Source organism: Astyanax mexicanus, chromosome 3 (genome assembly GCF_023375975.1).
Source record: "Astyanax mexicanus isolate ESR-SI-001 chromosome 3, AstMex3_surface, whole genome shotgun sequence".
NCBI lineage: Eukaryota > Metazoa > Chordata > Actinopteri > Characiformes > Acestrorhamphidae > Astyanax > Astyanax mexicanus.
Window position 1 is genome coordinate 10,065,179 of NC_064410.1, and position 17,840 is coordinate 10,083,018.

The 17,840-nt window shown below is 49.9% G+C and overlaps 1 long non-coding RNA gene across 1 annotated transcript in view; it reads right to left on the reverse strand.

Annotated features, from left to right (window-relative positions):
• Positions 1-509: 509 nt before the first annotated feature.
• The window catches only part of LOC125799351 (uncharacterized), a 68,437-nt gene continuing 51,106 nt past the window's right edge, over positions 510-17,840 (reverse strand). The window contains exon 3 of the long non-coding RNA XR_007438265.1: positions 510-619. This is a non-coding gene — a long non-coding RNA (uncharacterized LOC125799351). The remainder of the gene's footprint in view (positions 620-17,840) is intronic.

Genomic DNA, 17,840 nt, shown 5'->3' on the forward strand with positions numbered 1-17,840 from the left:
ATAGCAACACCTTAGCAACCGCCTAGCAACACCCTAGCAACCACCTAGCAACCACCTAGCAACACCTTAGCAACCATCCCGGATACCATAGCAACACCTTAGCAACCGCCTAGCAACACCCTAGCAACCACCTAGCAACCACCTAGCAACACCTTAGCAACCACCACGGATACCATAGCAACACCTTAGCAACCGCCTGGCAACACCTTAGCAACCACCTAGCAACCACCTAGCAACACCTTAGCAACCACCCCGGATACCATAGCAACACCTTAGCAACCGCCTAGCAACACCTTAGCAACCACCTAGCAACCACCTAGCAACACCTTAGCAACCACCCCGGATACCATAGCAACACCTTAGCAACCGCCTAGCAACACCTTAGCAACCACCTAGCAACCACCTAGCAACACCTTAGCAACCACCCCGGATACCATAGCAACACCTTAGCAACCGCCTAGCAACACCTTAGCAACCACCTAGCAACCACCTAGCAACACCTTAGCAACCACCCCGGATACCATAGCAACACCTTAGCAACCGCCTAGGAACACCCTAGCAACCACCTAGCAACCACCTAGCAACACCTTAGCAACCACCCCGGATACCATAGTAACACCTTAGCAACCGCCTAGCAACACCCTAGCAACCACCTAGCAACCACCTAGCAACACCTTAGCAACCACCCAAGATACCATAGCAACACCTTAGCAACCGCCTAGCAACACCCTAGCAACCACCTAGCAACCACCTAGCAACACCTTAGCAACCACCCCGGATACCATAGCAACACCTTAGCAACTGCCTAGCAACACCTTAGCAACCACCTAGCAACCACCTAGCAACACCTTAGCAACCACCCCAAATACCATAGCAACACCTTAGCAACCACCTAGCAACCACCTAGCAACACCTTAGCAACCACCCCAAATACCATAGCAACACCTTAGCAACCGCCTAGCAACACCCTAGCAACCACCTAGCAACCACCTAGCAACACCTTAGCAACCACCCCGGATACCATAGCAACACCTTAGCAACCGCCTAGCAACACCTTAGCAACCACCTAGCAACCACCTAGCAACACCTTAGCAACCACCCCGGATACCATAGCAACACCTTAGCAACCGCCTAGCAACACCTTAGCAACCACCTAGCAACCACCTAGCAACACCTTAGCAACCACCCCGGATACCATAGCAACACCTTAGCAACCGCCTAGCAACACCTTAGCAACCACCTAGCAACCACCTAGCAACACCTTAGCAACCACCCCGGATACCATAGCAACACCTTAGCAACCGCCTAGCAACACCTTAGCAACCACCTAGCAACCACCTAGCAACACCTTAGCAACCACCCCGGATACCATAGCAACACCTTAGCAACCGCCTAGCAACACCCTAGCAACCACCTAGCAACCACCTAGCAACACCTTAGCAACCACCCAAGATACCATAGCAACACCTTAGCAACCGCCTAGCAACACCCTAGCAACCACCTAGCAACACCTTAGCAACCACCCCGGATACCATAGCAACACCTTAGCAACCGCCTAGCAACACCTTAGCAACCACCTAGCAACCACCTAGCAACACCTTAGCAACCACCCCAAATACCATAGCAACACCTTAGCAACCGCCTAGCAACACCTTAGCAACCGCCTAGCAACACCTTAGCAACCACCTAGCAACCACCTAGCAACACCTTAGCAACCACCCCGGATACCATAGCAACACCTTAGCAACCGCCTAGCAACACCCTAGCAACCACCTAGCAACACCTTAGCAACCACCCCGGATACCATAGCAACACCTTAGCAACCGCCTAGCAACACCTTAGCAACCACCTAGCAACCACCTAGCAACACCTTAGCAACCACCCCAGATACCATAGCAACACCTTAGCAACCGCCTAGCAACACCTTAGCAACCACCTAGCAACCACCTAGCAACACCTTAGCAACCACCCCGGATACCATAGCAACACCTTAGCAACCGCCTAGCAACATCTTAGCAACCACCTAGCAACACCTTAGCAACCACCCTGGATACCATAGCAACACCTTAGCAACCGCCTAGCAACACCTTAGCAACCACCTAGCAACCACCTAGCAATACCTTAGCAACCACCCCGGATACCATAGCAACACTTTAGCAACCACCTAGCAACACCTTAGCAACCACCTAGCAACCACTTAGCAACACCTTAGCAACCACCCCGGATACCATAGCCACACCTTAGCAACCACTTAGCAACACCTTAGCAACACCACAGCAGATACCAGCCAGCACTGCAATCACACTCGCAGTTTCTGTAGGAACTGCAATCTAGTTCTTATTAGTGTGATTGCAGTAATGCAATCACAGTATTGTTCTTCTTAAGTCTTATTCTTATTATTATTATTATTATTATTATTATTATTATTATTCCACCTGTTTTTTGTCCGGTTAACTAGTGCCGCAGTTTTCAAAATATCGACTTCGTTCAAAAGAGAAAATGTGCGTCCATATCGGGAATGGTGGGCTTGTATACAGCTTTCCGATCGGACTTACGTTTTTCGTAAAAACTTCGTAAGTACGCGTTTTTTTGACCATTGAAAATGAATGGGCAGAACTTTGCACGCCCGTGGACGTCGCAATTTTTGAAATACGAAGATGAAACCAATTGAGGACCTGTAGAACTTATTGAGCTCTTTCCGAAAATATGCGTTACGAAAAGTTACGTCGTACGGATTTCGTACGATTGTCGTACGAAGTGGCCCCATTGGAATGAATGGGGCCAATCGGAGGACGGCAGCTAGATCGAAGGACAGGTAGCTAGAACTCCAGTACTGTGTGTAATGGAGCAGCTATGGGATAAATCAGCGTTAGGTCAAAAGTTTGGACACCCCGGCCCCCCAGTACTGTGTGTAATGGAGCCACGGGTCAAAAGTTTGGACACCCCGGCCCCCCAGTACTGTGTGTAATGGAGCCACGGGTCAAAAGTTTGGACACCCCCGAACGGCCAGAGCAACCTACCGTGCATAGCTGATTGATGTATTTGCACGTTGCGTAGCAACGTGCAAACACCATTTAATCAAATTTTTGCATATACATCACCTAGCAACCACCTAGAAACACCATAGCAACCACCCTGGATACCATAGCAACACCTTAGCAACCGCCTAGCAACACCATAGCAACCACCTAGCAACTGCTTAGTAGTGACCTACCAACCGCCTAGCAACACCATAGCAACCACCTAGCAACCATCTAGCAACACCTTAGCAACCACCCCAGATACCATAGCAACACCTTAGCAACCGCCTAGCAACACCCTAGCAACCACCTAGCAACACCTTAGCAACCACCCCGGATACCATAGCAACACCTTAGCAACCGCCTAGCAACACCCTAGCAACCACCTAGCAACACCTTAGCAACCACCCCGGATACCATAGCAACACCTTAGCAACCGCCTAGCAACAACCTAGCAACCACCTAGCAACACCTTAGCAACCACCCCGGATACCATAGCAACACCTTAGCAACCGCCTAGCAACACCCTAGCAACCACCTAGCAACACCTTAGCAACCACCCCGGATACCATAGCAACACCTTAGCAACCGCCTAGCAACACCTTAGCAACCCCCTAGCAACCACCTAGCAACACCTTAGCAACCACCCCGGATACCATAGCAACACCTTAGCAACCGCCTAGCAACACCCTAGCAACCACCTAGCAACCACCTAGCAACACCTTAGCAACCACCCCGGATACCATAGCAACCGCCTAGCAACACCCTAGCAACCACCTAGCAACCACCTAGCAACACCTTAGCAACCACCCTGGATACCATAGCAACACCTTAGCAACCGCCTAGCAACACCGTAGCAACCACCTAGCAACACCTTAGCAACCACCCCAGATACCATAGCAACACCTTAGCAACCACCTAGCAACACCTTAGCAACCACCCCGGATACCATAGCAACACCCTAGCAACCGCCTAGCAACCACCTAGCAACACCTTAGCAACCACCCGGATACCATAGCAACACCTTAGCAACCGCCTAGCAACACCCTAGCAACCACCTAGCAACCACCTAGCAACACCTTAGCAACCACCCCGGATACCATAGCAACACCTTAGCAACCGCCTAGCAACACCCTAGCAACCACCTAGCAACACCTTAGCAACCACCCCGGATACCATAGCAACACCTTAGCAACCGCCTAGCAACACCCTAGCAACAACCTAGCAACCACCTAGCAACACCTTAGCAACCACCCAAGTTACCATAGCAACACCTTAGCAACCGCCTAGCAACACCCTAGCAACCACCTAGCAACCACCTAGCAACACCTTAGCAACCACCCCGGATACCATAGCAACACCTTAGCAACCGCCTAGCAACACCTTAGCAACCACCTAGCAACCACCTAGCAACACCTTAGCAACCACCCCAAATACCATAGCAACACCTTAGCAACCGCCTAGCAACACCTTAGCAACCGCCTAGCAACGCCTTAGCAACCACCTAGCAACCACCTAGCAACACCTTAGCAACCACCCCGGATACCATAGCAACACCTTAGCAACCGCCTATCAACCACCTAGCAACCACCTAGCAACACCTTAGCAACCACCCCGGATACCATAGCAACACCTTAGCAACCACCTAGCAACACCTTAGCAACCACCTAGCAACACCATAGCAGATACCAGCCAGCACTGCAATCACACTCGCAGTTTCTGTAGGAACTGCAATCTAGTTATTAGTGTGATTGCAGTAATGCAATCACAGTATTGATCTTCTTAAGTCTGTTTCTTATTATTATTCCACCTGTTTTTTGTCCGGTTAACTAGTGCCGCAGTTTTCGAAATATCGACTTCGTTCAAAAGAGAAAATGTGCGTCCATATCGGGAATGGTGGGCTTCTATACAGCTTTCCGATCGGACTTACGTTTTTCGTAAAAACTTCGTAAGTACGCGTTTTTTTGACCATTGAAAATGAATGGGCAGAACTTTGCACGCCCGTGGACGTCGCAATTTTTGAAATACGAAGATGAAACCAATTGAGGACCTGTAGAACTTATTGAGCTCTTTCCGAAAATATGCGTTACGAAAAGTTACGTCGTACGGATTTCGTACAATTGTCGTACGAAGTGGCCCCATTGGAATGAATGGGGCCAATCGGAGGACGGCAGCTAGATCGAAGGACAGGTAGCTAGAACTCCAGTACTGTGTGTAATGGAGCAGCTATGGGATAAAACACCATTAGGTCAAAAGTTTGGACACCCCGGCCCCCCAGTACTGTGTGTAATGGAGCCGCGGGTCAAAAGTTTGGACACCCCGGCCCCCCAGCACTGTGTGTAATGGAGCCACGGGTCAAAAGTTTGGACACCCCGGCCCCCCAGTACTGTGTGTAATGGAGCTATCGGTCAAAAGTTTGGACACCCCAGAGCCCCAGTACTGTGTGTAATGGAGCCACGGGTCAAAAGTTTGGACACCCCAGAGCCCCAGTACTGTGTGTAATGGAGCAACTGGTCAAAAGTTTGGGTACCCCGGTCAGCTCTGCAATCACACTCGCAGTTTCTGTAGGAACTGCAATCTAGTTATTATTATTATTATTATTATTATTCCACCTGTTTTTTGTCCGGTTAACTAGTGCCGCAGTTTTCGAAATATCGACTTCGTTCAAAAGAGAAAACGTGCGTCCATATCGGGAATGGTGGGCTTGTATACAGCTTTCCGATCGGACTTACGTTTTTCGTAAAAACTTCGTAAGTACGCGTTTTTTTGACCATTGAAAATGAATTGGCAGAACTTTGCACGCCCGTGGACGTCGCAATTTTTGAAATACTAAGATGAAACCAATTGAGGACCTGTAGAACTTATTGAGCTCTTTCCGAAAATATGCGTTACGAAAAGTTACGACGTACGGATTTCGTACGAATGTCGTACGAAGTGGCCCCATTGGAATGAATGGGGCCAATCGGAGGACGGCAGCTAGATCGAAGGACAGGTAGCTAGAACTCCAGTACTGTGAGTGTATGGAGCAGCTATGGGATAAATCAGCGTTAGGTCAAAAGTTTGGACACCCCGGCCCCCCAGTACTGTGTGTAATGGAGCCACGGGTCAAAAGTTTGGACACCCCGGCCCCCCAGTACTGTGTGTAATGGAGCCACGGGTCAAAAGTTTGGACACCCCCGAACGGCCAGAGCAACCTACCGTGCATAGCTGATTGATGTATTTGCACGTTGCGTAGCAACGTGCAAACACCATTTAATCTAATTTATGCATATAAATCACCTAGCAACCACCTAGAAACATCATAGCAACCACCACAGATACCATAGCAACACCTTAGCAACCACCTAGCAACTGCTAAGGAGTGACCTACCAACCACTTAGCAACACCATAGCAACTACCCCGGATACCATAGCAACACCTTAGCAACCGCCTAGCAACACCTTAGCAACCACACCGGATACCATAGCAACACCTTAGCAACCGCCTAGCAACACCCTAGCAACCACCTAGCAACCACCTAGCAACACCTTAGCAACCATCCCGGATACCATAGCAACACCTTAGCAACCACCTAGCAACCACCTAGCAACACCTTAGCAACCACCCAAGATACCATAGCAACACCTTAGCAACCACCTAGCAACACCTTAGCAACCACCTAGCAACCACCTAGCAACACCTTAGCAACCACCCCGGATACCATAGCAACACCTTAGCAACCGCCTAGCAACACCTTAGCAACCACCTAGCAACCACCTAGCAACACCTTAGCAACCACCCCGGATACCATAGCAACACCTTAGCAACCGCCTAGCAACACCCTAGCAACCACCTAGCAACACCTTAGCAACCACCCCGGATACCATAGCAACACCTTAGCAACCGCCTAGCAACACCTTAGCAACCACCTAGCAACCACCTAGCAACCACCTAGCAACACCTTAGCAACCACCCCGGATACCATAGCAACACCTTAGCAACCGCCTAGCAACACCCTAGCAACCACCTAGCAACCACCTAGCAACACCTTAGCAACCACCCCGGATACCATAGCAACACCTTAGCAACCGCCTAGCAACACCCTAGCAACCACCTAGCAACACCTTAGCAACCACCCAAGATACCATAGCAACACCTTAGCAACCGCCTAGCAACCACCTAGCAACACCTTAGCAACCACCCCGGATACCATAGCAACACCTTAGCAACCGCCTAGCAACACCCTAGCAACCACCTAGCAACCACCTAGCAACACCTTAGCAACCACCCAAGATACCATAGCAACACCTTAGCAACCGCCTAGCAACACCTTAGCAACCGCCTAGCAACACCTTAGTTACCACCTAGCAACCACCTAGCAACCACCTAGCAACACCTTAGCAACCACCCCGGATACCATAGCAACACCTTAGCAACCGCCTAGCAACACCTTAGCAACCGCCTAGCAACACCTTAGCAACCACCTAGTAACCACCTAGCAACACCTTAGCAACCACCCCAGATACCATAGCAACACCTTAGCAACCGCCTAGCAACACCTTAGCAACCACCCCGGATACCATAGCAACACCTTAGCAACCACCTAGCAACACCTTAGCAACCACCCCGGATACCATAGCAACACCTTAGCAACCGCCCCGGATACCATAGCAACACCTTAGCAACCGCCTAGCAACACCCTAGCAACCACCTAGCAACCACCTAGCAACACCTTAGCAACCACCCCGGATACCATAGCAACACCTTAGCAACCGCCTAGCAACACTCTAGCAACCACCTAGCAACCACCTAGCAACACCTTAGCAACCACCCCGGATACCATAGCAACACCTTAGCAACCGCCTAGCAACACCTTAGCAACCACCTAGCAACCACTTAGCAACACCTTAGCAACCACCCCGGATACCATAGCAACACCTTAGCAACCGCCTAGCAACACCCTAGCAACCACCTAGCAACCACTTAGCAACACCTTAGCAACCACCCCGGATACCATAGCAACACCTTAGCAACCGCCTAGCAACACCCTAGCAACCACCTAGCAACACCTTAGCAACCACCCCGGATACCATAGCAACACCCTAGCAACCACCTAGCAACACCTTAGCAACCACCCCGGATACCATAGCAACACCTTAGCAACCACCTAGCAACACCTTAGCAACCACCCCGGATACCATAGCAACACCTTAGCAACCGCCTAGCAACCATCTAGCAACACCTTAGCAACCACCCCGGATACCATTGCAACACCTTAGCAACCACCTAGCAACACCTTAGCAACCACCTAGCAACCACTTAGCAACACCTTAGCAACCACCCTGGATACGATAGCAACACCTTAGCAACCACTTAGCAACACCTTAGCAACACCATAGCAGATACCAGCCAGCTCTGCAATCACACTCGCAGTTTCTGTAGGAACTGCAATCTAGTTATTATTATTATTCCACCTGTTTTTTGTCCGGTTAACTAGTGCCGCAGTTTTCGAAATATCGACTTCGTTCAAAAGAGAAAACGTGCGTCCATATCGGGAATGGTGGGCTTGTATACAGCTTTCCGATCGGACTTACGTTTTTCGTAAAAACTTCGTAAGTACGCGTTTTTTTGCCCATTGACAATGAATGGGCAGAACTTTGCACGCCCGTGGACGTCGCAATTTTTGAAATACGAAGATGAAACCAATTGAGGACCTGTAGAACTTATTGAGCTCTTTCCGAAAATATGCGTTACGAAAAGTTACGACGTACGGATTTCGTACGAATGTCGTACGAAGTGGCCCCATTGGAATGAATGGGGCCAATCGGAGGACGGCAGCTAGATCGAAGGACAGGTAGCTAGAACTCCAGTACTGTGTGTAATGGAGCAGCTATGGGATAAAACAGCATTAGGTCAAAAGTTTGGACACCCCGGCCCCCCAGTACTGTGTGTAATGGAGCCACGGGTCAAAAGTTTGGACACCCCAGAGCCCCAGTACTGTGTGTAATGGAGCCACGGGTCAAAAGTTTGGACACCCCAGCCCCCCAGTACTGTGTGTAATGGAGCCACGGGTCAAAAGTTTGGACACCCCAGCCCCCCAGTACTGTGTGTAATGGAGCCACGGGTCAAAAGTTTGGACACCCCAGAGCCCCAGTACTGTGTGTAATGGAGCCATGGGTCAAAAGTTTGGACACCCCAGAGCCCCAGTACTGTGTGTAATGGAGCCACGGGTCAAAAGTTTGGACACCCCAGAGCCCCAGTACTGTGTGTAATGGAGTCACGGGTCAAAAGTTTGGACACCCCAGAGCCCCAGTACTGTGTGTAATGGAGTCACGGGTCAAAAGTTTGGACACCCCAGAGCCCCAGTACTGTGTAATGGAGCCACGGGTCAAAAGTTTGGACACCCCAGGGCCCCAGTACTGTGTGTAATGGAGCAACTGGTCAAAAGTTTGGGTACCCCGGTCAGCTCTGCAATCACACTCGCAGTTTCTGTAGGAACTGCAATCTAGTTCTTCTTATTATTAGTGTGATTGCAGTAATGCAATCACAGTATTGATCTTCTTAAGTCTTATTCTTCTTCTTCTTATTATTAGTGTGATTGCAGTAATGCAATCACAGTATTGTTCTTCTTAAGTCTTATTCTTATTATTATTATTATTATTATTATTATTATTATTATTATTATTCCACCTGTTTTTTGTCCGGTTAACTAGTGCCGCAGTTTTCGAAATATCGACTTCGTTCAAAAGAGAAAACGTGCGTCCATATCGGGAATGGTGGGCTTGTATACAGCTTTCCGATCGGACTTACGTTTTTCGTAAAAACTTCGTAAGTACGCGTTTTTTTGCCCATTGAAAATGAATTGGCAGAACTTTGCACGCCCGTGGACGTCGCAATTTTTGAAATACTAAGATGAAACCAATTGAGGACCTGTAGAACTTATTGAGCTCTTTCCGAAAATATGCGTTACGAAAAGTTACGACGTACGGATTTCGTACGAATGTCGTACGAAGTGGCCCCATAGGAATGAATGGGGCCAATCGGAGGACGGCAGCTAGATCGAAGGACAGGTAGCTAGAACTCCAGTACTGTGAGTGTATGGAGCAGCTATGGGATAAAACAGCATTAGGTCAAAAGTTTGGACACCCCGGCCCCCCAGTACTGTGTGTAATGGAGCCACGGGTCAAAAGTTTGGACACCCCGGCCCCCCAGTACTGTGTGTAATGGAGCCACGGGTCAAAAGTTTGGACACCCCCGAACGGCCAGAGCAACCTACCGTGCATAGCTGATTGATGTATTTGCACGTTGCGTAGCAACGTGCAAACACCATTTAATCTAATTTATGCATATAAATCACCTAGCAACCACCTAGAAACACCATAGCAACCACCACAGATACCATAGCAACACCTTAGCAACCACCTAGCAACTGCTAAGGAGTGACCTACCAACCACTTAGCAACACCATAGCAACTACCCCGGATACCATAGCAACACCTTAGCAACCGCCTAGCAACACCTTAGCAACCACACCGGATACCATAGCAACACCTTAGCAACCGCCTAGCAACACCCTAGCAACCACCTAGCAACCACCTAGCAACACCTTAGCAACCATCCCGGATACCATAGCAACACCTTAGCAACCACCTAGCAACCACCTAGCAACACCTTAGCAACCACCCAAGATACCATAGCAACACCTTAGCAACCACCTAGCAACACCTTAGCAACCACCTAGCAACACCTTAGCAACCACCCCGGATACCATAGCAACACCTTAGCAACCGCCTAGCAACACCTTAGCAACCACCTAGCAACCACCTAGCAACACCTTAGCAACCACCCCGGATACCATAGCAACACCTTAGCAACCGCCTAGCAACACCTTAGCAACCACCTAGCAACCACCTAGCAACACCTTAGCAACCACCCCAGATACCATAGCAACACCTTAGCAACCGCCTAGCAACACCCTAGCAACCACCTAGCAACCACCTAGCAACACCTTAGCAACCACCCCGGATACCATAGCAACACCCTAGCAACACCCTAGCAACCACCTAGCAACACCTTAGCAACCACCCCGGATACCATAGCAACACCTTAGCAACCGCCTAGCAACACCCTAGCAACCACCTAGCAACCACCTAGCAACACCTTAGCAACCACCCAAAATACCATAGCAACACCTTAGCAACCACCTAGCAACACCCTAGCAACCACCTAGCAACCACCTAGCAACACCTTAGCAACCACCCCGGATACCATAGCAACACCTTAGCAACCGCCTAGCAACACCTTAGCAACCACCTAGCAACCACCTAGCAACACCTTAGCAACCACCCCAAATACCATAGCAACACCTTAGCAACCGCCTAGCAACACCTTAGCAACCGCCTAGCAACACCTTAGCAACCACCTAGCAACCACCTAGCAACACCTTAGCAACCACCCCGGATACCATAGCAACACCTTAGCAACCGCCTAGCAACCACCTAGCAACCACCTAGCAACACCTTAGCAACCACCCCGGATACCATAGCAACACCTTAGCAACCACCTAGCAACATCTTAGCAACCACCTAGCAACACCATAGCAGATACCAGCCAGCACTGCAATCACACTCGCAGTTTCTGTAGGAACTGCAATCTAGTTATTATTATTATTCCACCTGTTTTTTGTCCGGTTAACTAGTGCCGCAGTTTTCGAAATATCGACTTCGTCCAAAAGAGAAAACGTGCGTCCTTATCGGGAATGGTGGGCTTGTATACAGCTTTCCGATCGGACTTACGTTTTTCGTAAAAACTTCGTAAGTACGCGTTTTTTTGACCATTGAAAATGAATGGGCAGAACTTTGCACGCCCGTGGACGTCGCAATTTTTGAAATACGAAGATGAAACCAATTGAGGACCTGTAGAACTTATTGAGCTCTTTCCGAAAATATGCGTTACGAAAAGTTACGACGTACGGATTTCGTACGAATGTCGTACGAAGTGGCCCCATAGGAATGAATGGGGCCAATCGGAGGACGGCAGCTAGATCGAAGGACAGGTAGCTAGAACTCCAGTACTGTGAGTGTATGGAGCAGCTATGGGATAAAATAGCATTAGGTCAAAAGTTTGGACACCCCGGCCCCCCAGTACTGTGTGTAATGGAGCCACGGGTCAAAAGTTTGGACACCCCGGCCCCCCAGTACTGTGTGTAATGGAGCCACGGGTCAAAAGTTTGGACACCCCCGAACGGCCAGAGCAACCTACCGTGCATAGCTGATTGATGTATTTGCACGTTGCGTAGCAACGTGCAAACACCATTTAATCTAATTTATGCATATAAATCACCTAGCAACCACCTAGAAACACCATAGCAACCACCACAGATACCATAGCAACACCTTAGCAACCACCTAGCAACTGCTAAGGAGTGACCTACCAACCACTTAGCAACACCATAGCAACTACCCCGGATACCATAGCAACACCTTAGCAACCGCCTAGCAACACCTTAGCAACCACACTGGATACCATAGCAACACCTTAGCAACCGCCTAGCAACACCCTAGCAACCACCTAGCAACCACCTAGCAACACCTTAGCAACCATCCCGGATACCATAGCAACACCTTAGCAACCACCTAGCAACCACCAAGCAACACCTTAGCAACCACCCAAGATACCATAGCAACACCTTAGCAACCACCTAGCAACACCTTAGCAACCACCTAGCAACCACCTAGCAACACCTTAGCAACCACCCCGGATACCATAGCAACACCTTAGCAACCGCCTAGCAACACCTTAGCAACCACCTAGCAACCACCTAGCAACACCTTAGCAACCACCCCGGATACCATAGCAACACCTTAGCAACCGCCTAGCAACACCCTAGCAACCACCTAGCAACACCTTAGCAACCACCCTGGATACCATAGCAACACCTTAGCAACCGCCTAGCAACACCTTAGCAACCACCTAGCAACCACCTAGCAACACCTTAGCAACCACCCCGGATACCATAGCAACACCTTAGCAACCGCCTAGCAACACCTTAGCAACCACCTAGCAACACCTTAGCAACCACCCCAGATACCATAGCAACACCTTAGCAACCGCCTAGCAACACCTTAGCAACCACCTAGCAACCACCTAGCAACACCTTAGCAACCACCCCGCATACCATAGCAACACCTTAGCAACCGCCTAGCAACACCTTAGCAACCACCTAGCAACCACCTAGCAACACCTTAGCAACCACCCCGGATACCATAGCAACACCTTAGCAACCGCCTAGCAACACCCTAGCAACCACCTAGCAACCACCTAGCAACACCTTAGCAACCACCCCGGATACCATAGCAACACCTTAGCAACCGCCTAGCAACCACCTAGCAACCACCTAGCAACACCTTAGCAACCACCCCGGATACCATAGCAACACCTTAGCAACCGCCTAGCAACACCCTAGCAACCACCTAGCAACCACCTAGCAACACCTTAGCAACCACCCCGGATACCATAGCAACACCTTAGCAACACCATAGCAGATACCAGCCAGCACTGCAATCACACTCGCAGTTTCTGTAGGAACTGCAATCTAGTTATTATTATTATTCCACCTGTTTTTTGTCCGGTTAACTACTGCCGCAGTTTTCGAAATATCGACTTCGTTCAAAAGAGAAAACGTGCGTCCATATCGGGAATGGTGGGCTTGTATACAGCTTTCCGATCGGACTTACGTTTTTCGTAAAAACTTCGTAAGTACGCGTTTTTTTGCCCATTGAAAATGAATGGGCAGAACTTTGCACGCCCGTGGACGTCGCAATTTTTGAAATACGAAGATGAAACCAATTGAGGACCTGTAGAACTTATTGAGCTCTTTCCGAAAATATGCGTTACGAAAAGTTACGACGTACGGATTTCGTACGATTGTCGTACGAAGTGGCCCCATTGGAATGAATGGGGCCAATCGGAGGACGGCAGCTAGATCGAAGGACAGGTAGCTAGAACTCCAGTACTGTGAGTGTATGGAGCAGCTATGGGATAAAACAGCATTAGGTCAAAAGTTTGGACACCCCGGCCCCCCAGTACTGTGTGTAATGGAGCCACGGGTCAAAAGTTTGGACACCCCGGCCCCCCAGTACTGTGTGTAATGGAGCCACGGGTCAAAAGTTTGGACACCCCCGAACGGCCAGAGCAACCTAGCGTGCATAGCTGATTGATGTATTTGCACGTTGCGTAGCAACGTGCAAACACCATTTAATCTAATTTATGCATATAAATCACCTAGCAACCACCTAGAAACACCATAGCAACCACCCTGGATACCATAGCAACACCTTAGCAACCGCCTAGCAACACCATAGCAACCACCTAGCAACCATCTAGCAACACCTTAGCAACCACCCCAGATACCATAGCAACACCTTAGCAACCGCCTAGCAACACCCTAGCAACCACCTAGCAACCACCTAGCAACACCTTAGCAACCACCCCGGATACCATAGCAACACCTTAGCAACCGCCTAGCAACACCCTAGCAACCACCTAGCAACCACCTAGCAACACCTTAGCAACCACCCCGGATACCATAGCAACACCTTAGCAACCGCCTAGCAACACCCTAGCAACCACCTAGCAACACCTTAGCAACCACCCCGGATACCATAGCAACACCTTAGCAACCGCCTAGCAACACCCTAGCAACCACCTAGCAACCACCTAGCAACACCTGAGCAACCACCCCGGATACCATAGCAACACCTTAGCAACCGCCTAGCAACACCCTAGCAACCACCTAGCAACCACCTAGCAACACCTTAGCAACCACCCCGGATACCATAGCAACACCTTAGCAACCGCCTAGCAACACCCTAGCAACCACCTAGCAACCACCTAGCAACACCTTAGCAACCACCCCGGATACCATAGCAACACCTTAGCAACCGCCTAGCAACACCCTAGCAACCACCTAGCAACACCTTAGCAACCACCCTGGATACCATAGCAACACATTAGCAACCGCCTAGCAACACCCTAGCAACCACCTAGCAACCACCTAGCAACACCTTAGCAACCACCCCGGATACCATAGCAACACCTTAGCAACCGCCTAGCAACACCCTAGCAACCACCTAGCAACCACCTAGCAACACCTTAGCAACCACCCCGGATACCATAGCAACACCTTAGCAACCGCCTAGCAACACCCTAGCAACCACCTAGCAACACCTTAGCAACCACCCCGGATACCATAGCAACACCTTAGCAACCGCCTAGCAACAACTTAGCAACCACCTAACAACCACCTAGCAACACCTTAGCAACCACCCCGGATACCATAGCAACACCTTAGCAACCGCCTAGCAACACCTTAGCAACCACCTAGCAACCAGCTAGCAACACCTTAGCAACCACCCCGGATACCATAGCAACACCTTAGCAACCGCCTAGCAACACCTTAGCAACCACCTAGCAACACCTTAGCAACCACCCCAGATACCATAGCAACACCTTAGCAACCGCCTAGCAACACCTTAGCAACCACCTAGCAACCACTTAGCAACACCTTAGCAACCACCCCGGATACCATAGCCACACCTTAGCAACCACTTAGCAACACCTTAGCAACACCACAGCAGATACCAGCCAGCACTGCAATCACACTCGCAGTTTCTGTAGGAACTGCAATCTAGTTATTATTATTATTCCACCTGTTTTTTGTCCGGTTAACTAGTGCCGCAGTTTTCGAAATATCGACTTCGTTCAAAAGAGAAAACGTGCGTCTATATCGGGAATGGTGGGCTTGTATACAGCTTTCCGATCGGACTTACGTTTTTCGTAAAAACTTCGTAAGTACGCGTTTTTTTGCCCATTGACAATGAATGGGCAGAACTTTGCACGCCCGTGGACGTCGCAATTTTTGAAATACGAAGATGAAACCAATTGAGGACCTGTAGAACTTATTGAGCTCTTTCCGAAAATATGCGTTACGAAAAGTTACGACGTACGGATTTCGTACGAATGTCGTACGAAGTGGCCCCATTGGAATGAATGGGGCCAATCGGAGGACGGCAGCTAGATCGAAGGACAGGTAGCTAGAACTCCAGTACTGTGAGTGTATGGAGCAGCTATGGGATAAAACAGCATTAGGTCAAAAGTTTGGACACCCCGGCCCCCCAGTACTGTGTGTAATGGAGCCATGGGTCAAAAGTTTGGACACCCCGGCCCCCCAGTACTGTGTGTAATGGAGCCACGGGTCAAAAGTTTGGACACCCCCGAACGGCCAGAGCAACCTAGCGTGCATAGCTAATTGATGTATTTGCACGTTGCGTAGCAACGTGCAAACACCATTTAATCTAATTTATGCATATAAATCACCTAGCAACCACCTAGAAACACCATAGCAACCACCACAGATACCATAGCAACACCTTAGCAACCGCCTAGCAACACCTTAGCAACCACCTAGCAACCACCTAGCAACACCTTAGCAACCTCCCCGGATACCATAGCAACACCTTAGCAACCGCCTAGCAACACCTTAGCAACCGCATAGCAACCACTTAGCAACACCTTAGCAACCACCCCGGATACCATAGCAACACCTTAGCAACCGCCTAGCAACCACCTAGCAACCACCTAGCAACCACCTAGCAACACCTTAGCAACCACCCCGGATACCATAGCAACACCTTAGCAACCGCCTAGCAACACCTTAGCAACCACCTAGCAACCACCTAGCAACACCTTAGCAACCACCCCGGATACCATAGCAACACCTTAGCAACCGCCTAGCAACAACCTAGCAACCACCTAGAAACACCTTAGCAACCACCCTGGATACCATAGCAACACCTTAGCAACCGCCTAGCAACACCCTAGCAACCACCTAGCAACCACCTAGCAACACCTTAGCAACCACCCCGGATACCGTAGCAACACCTTAGCAACCGCCTAGCAACACCCTAGCAACCACCTAGCAACCACCTAGCAACCACCTAGCAACACCTTAGCAACCACCCTGGATACCATAGCAACACCTTAGCAACCGCCTAGCAACACTCTAGCAACCACCTAGCAACCACCTAGCAACACCTTAGCAACCACCCCGGATACCATAGCAACACCTTAGCAACCGCCTAGCAACACCTTAGCAACCACCTAGCAACCACTTAGCAACACCTTAGCAACCACCACGGATACCATAGCAACACCTTAGCAACCGCCTAGCAACACCCTAGCAACCACCTAGCAACCACCTAGCAACACCTTAGCAACCACCCCGGATACCATAGCAACACCTTAGCAACCGCCTAGCAACACCCTAGCAACCACCTAGCAACACCTTAGCAACCACCCCAGATACCATAGCAACACCTTAGCAACCGCCTAGCAACACCCTAGCAACCACCTAGCAACACCTTAGCAACCACCCCGGATACCATAGCAACACCTTAGCAACCGGCTAGCAACACCTTAGCAACCACCTATCAACCACCTAGCAACACCTTAGCAACCACCCCGGATACCATAGCAACACCTTAGCAACCGCCTAGCAACACCCTAGCAACCACCTAGCAACCACCTAGCAACAGCTTAGCAACTACCCCGGATACCATAGCAACACCTTAGCAACCGCCTAGCAACACCCTAGCAACCACCTAGCAACCACCTAGCAACACCTTAGCAACCGCCTAGCAACACCCTAGCAACCACCTAGCAACCACCTAGCAACACCTTAGCAACCACCCCGGATACCATAGCAACACCTTAGCAACCGCCTAGCAACACCTTAGCAACCACCTAGCAACCACCTAGCAACACCTTAGCAACCACCCCGG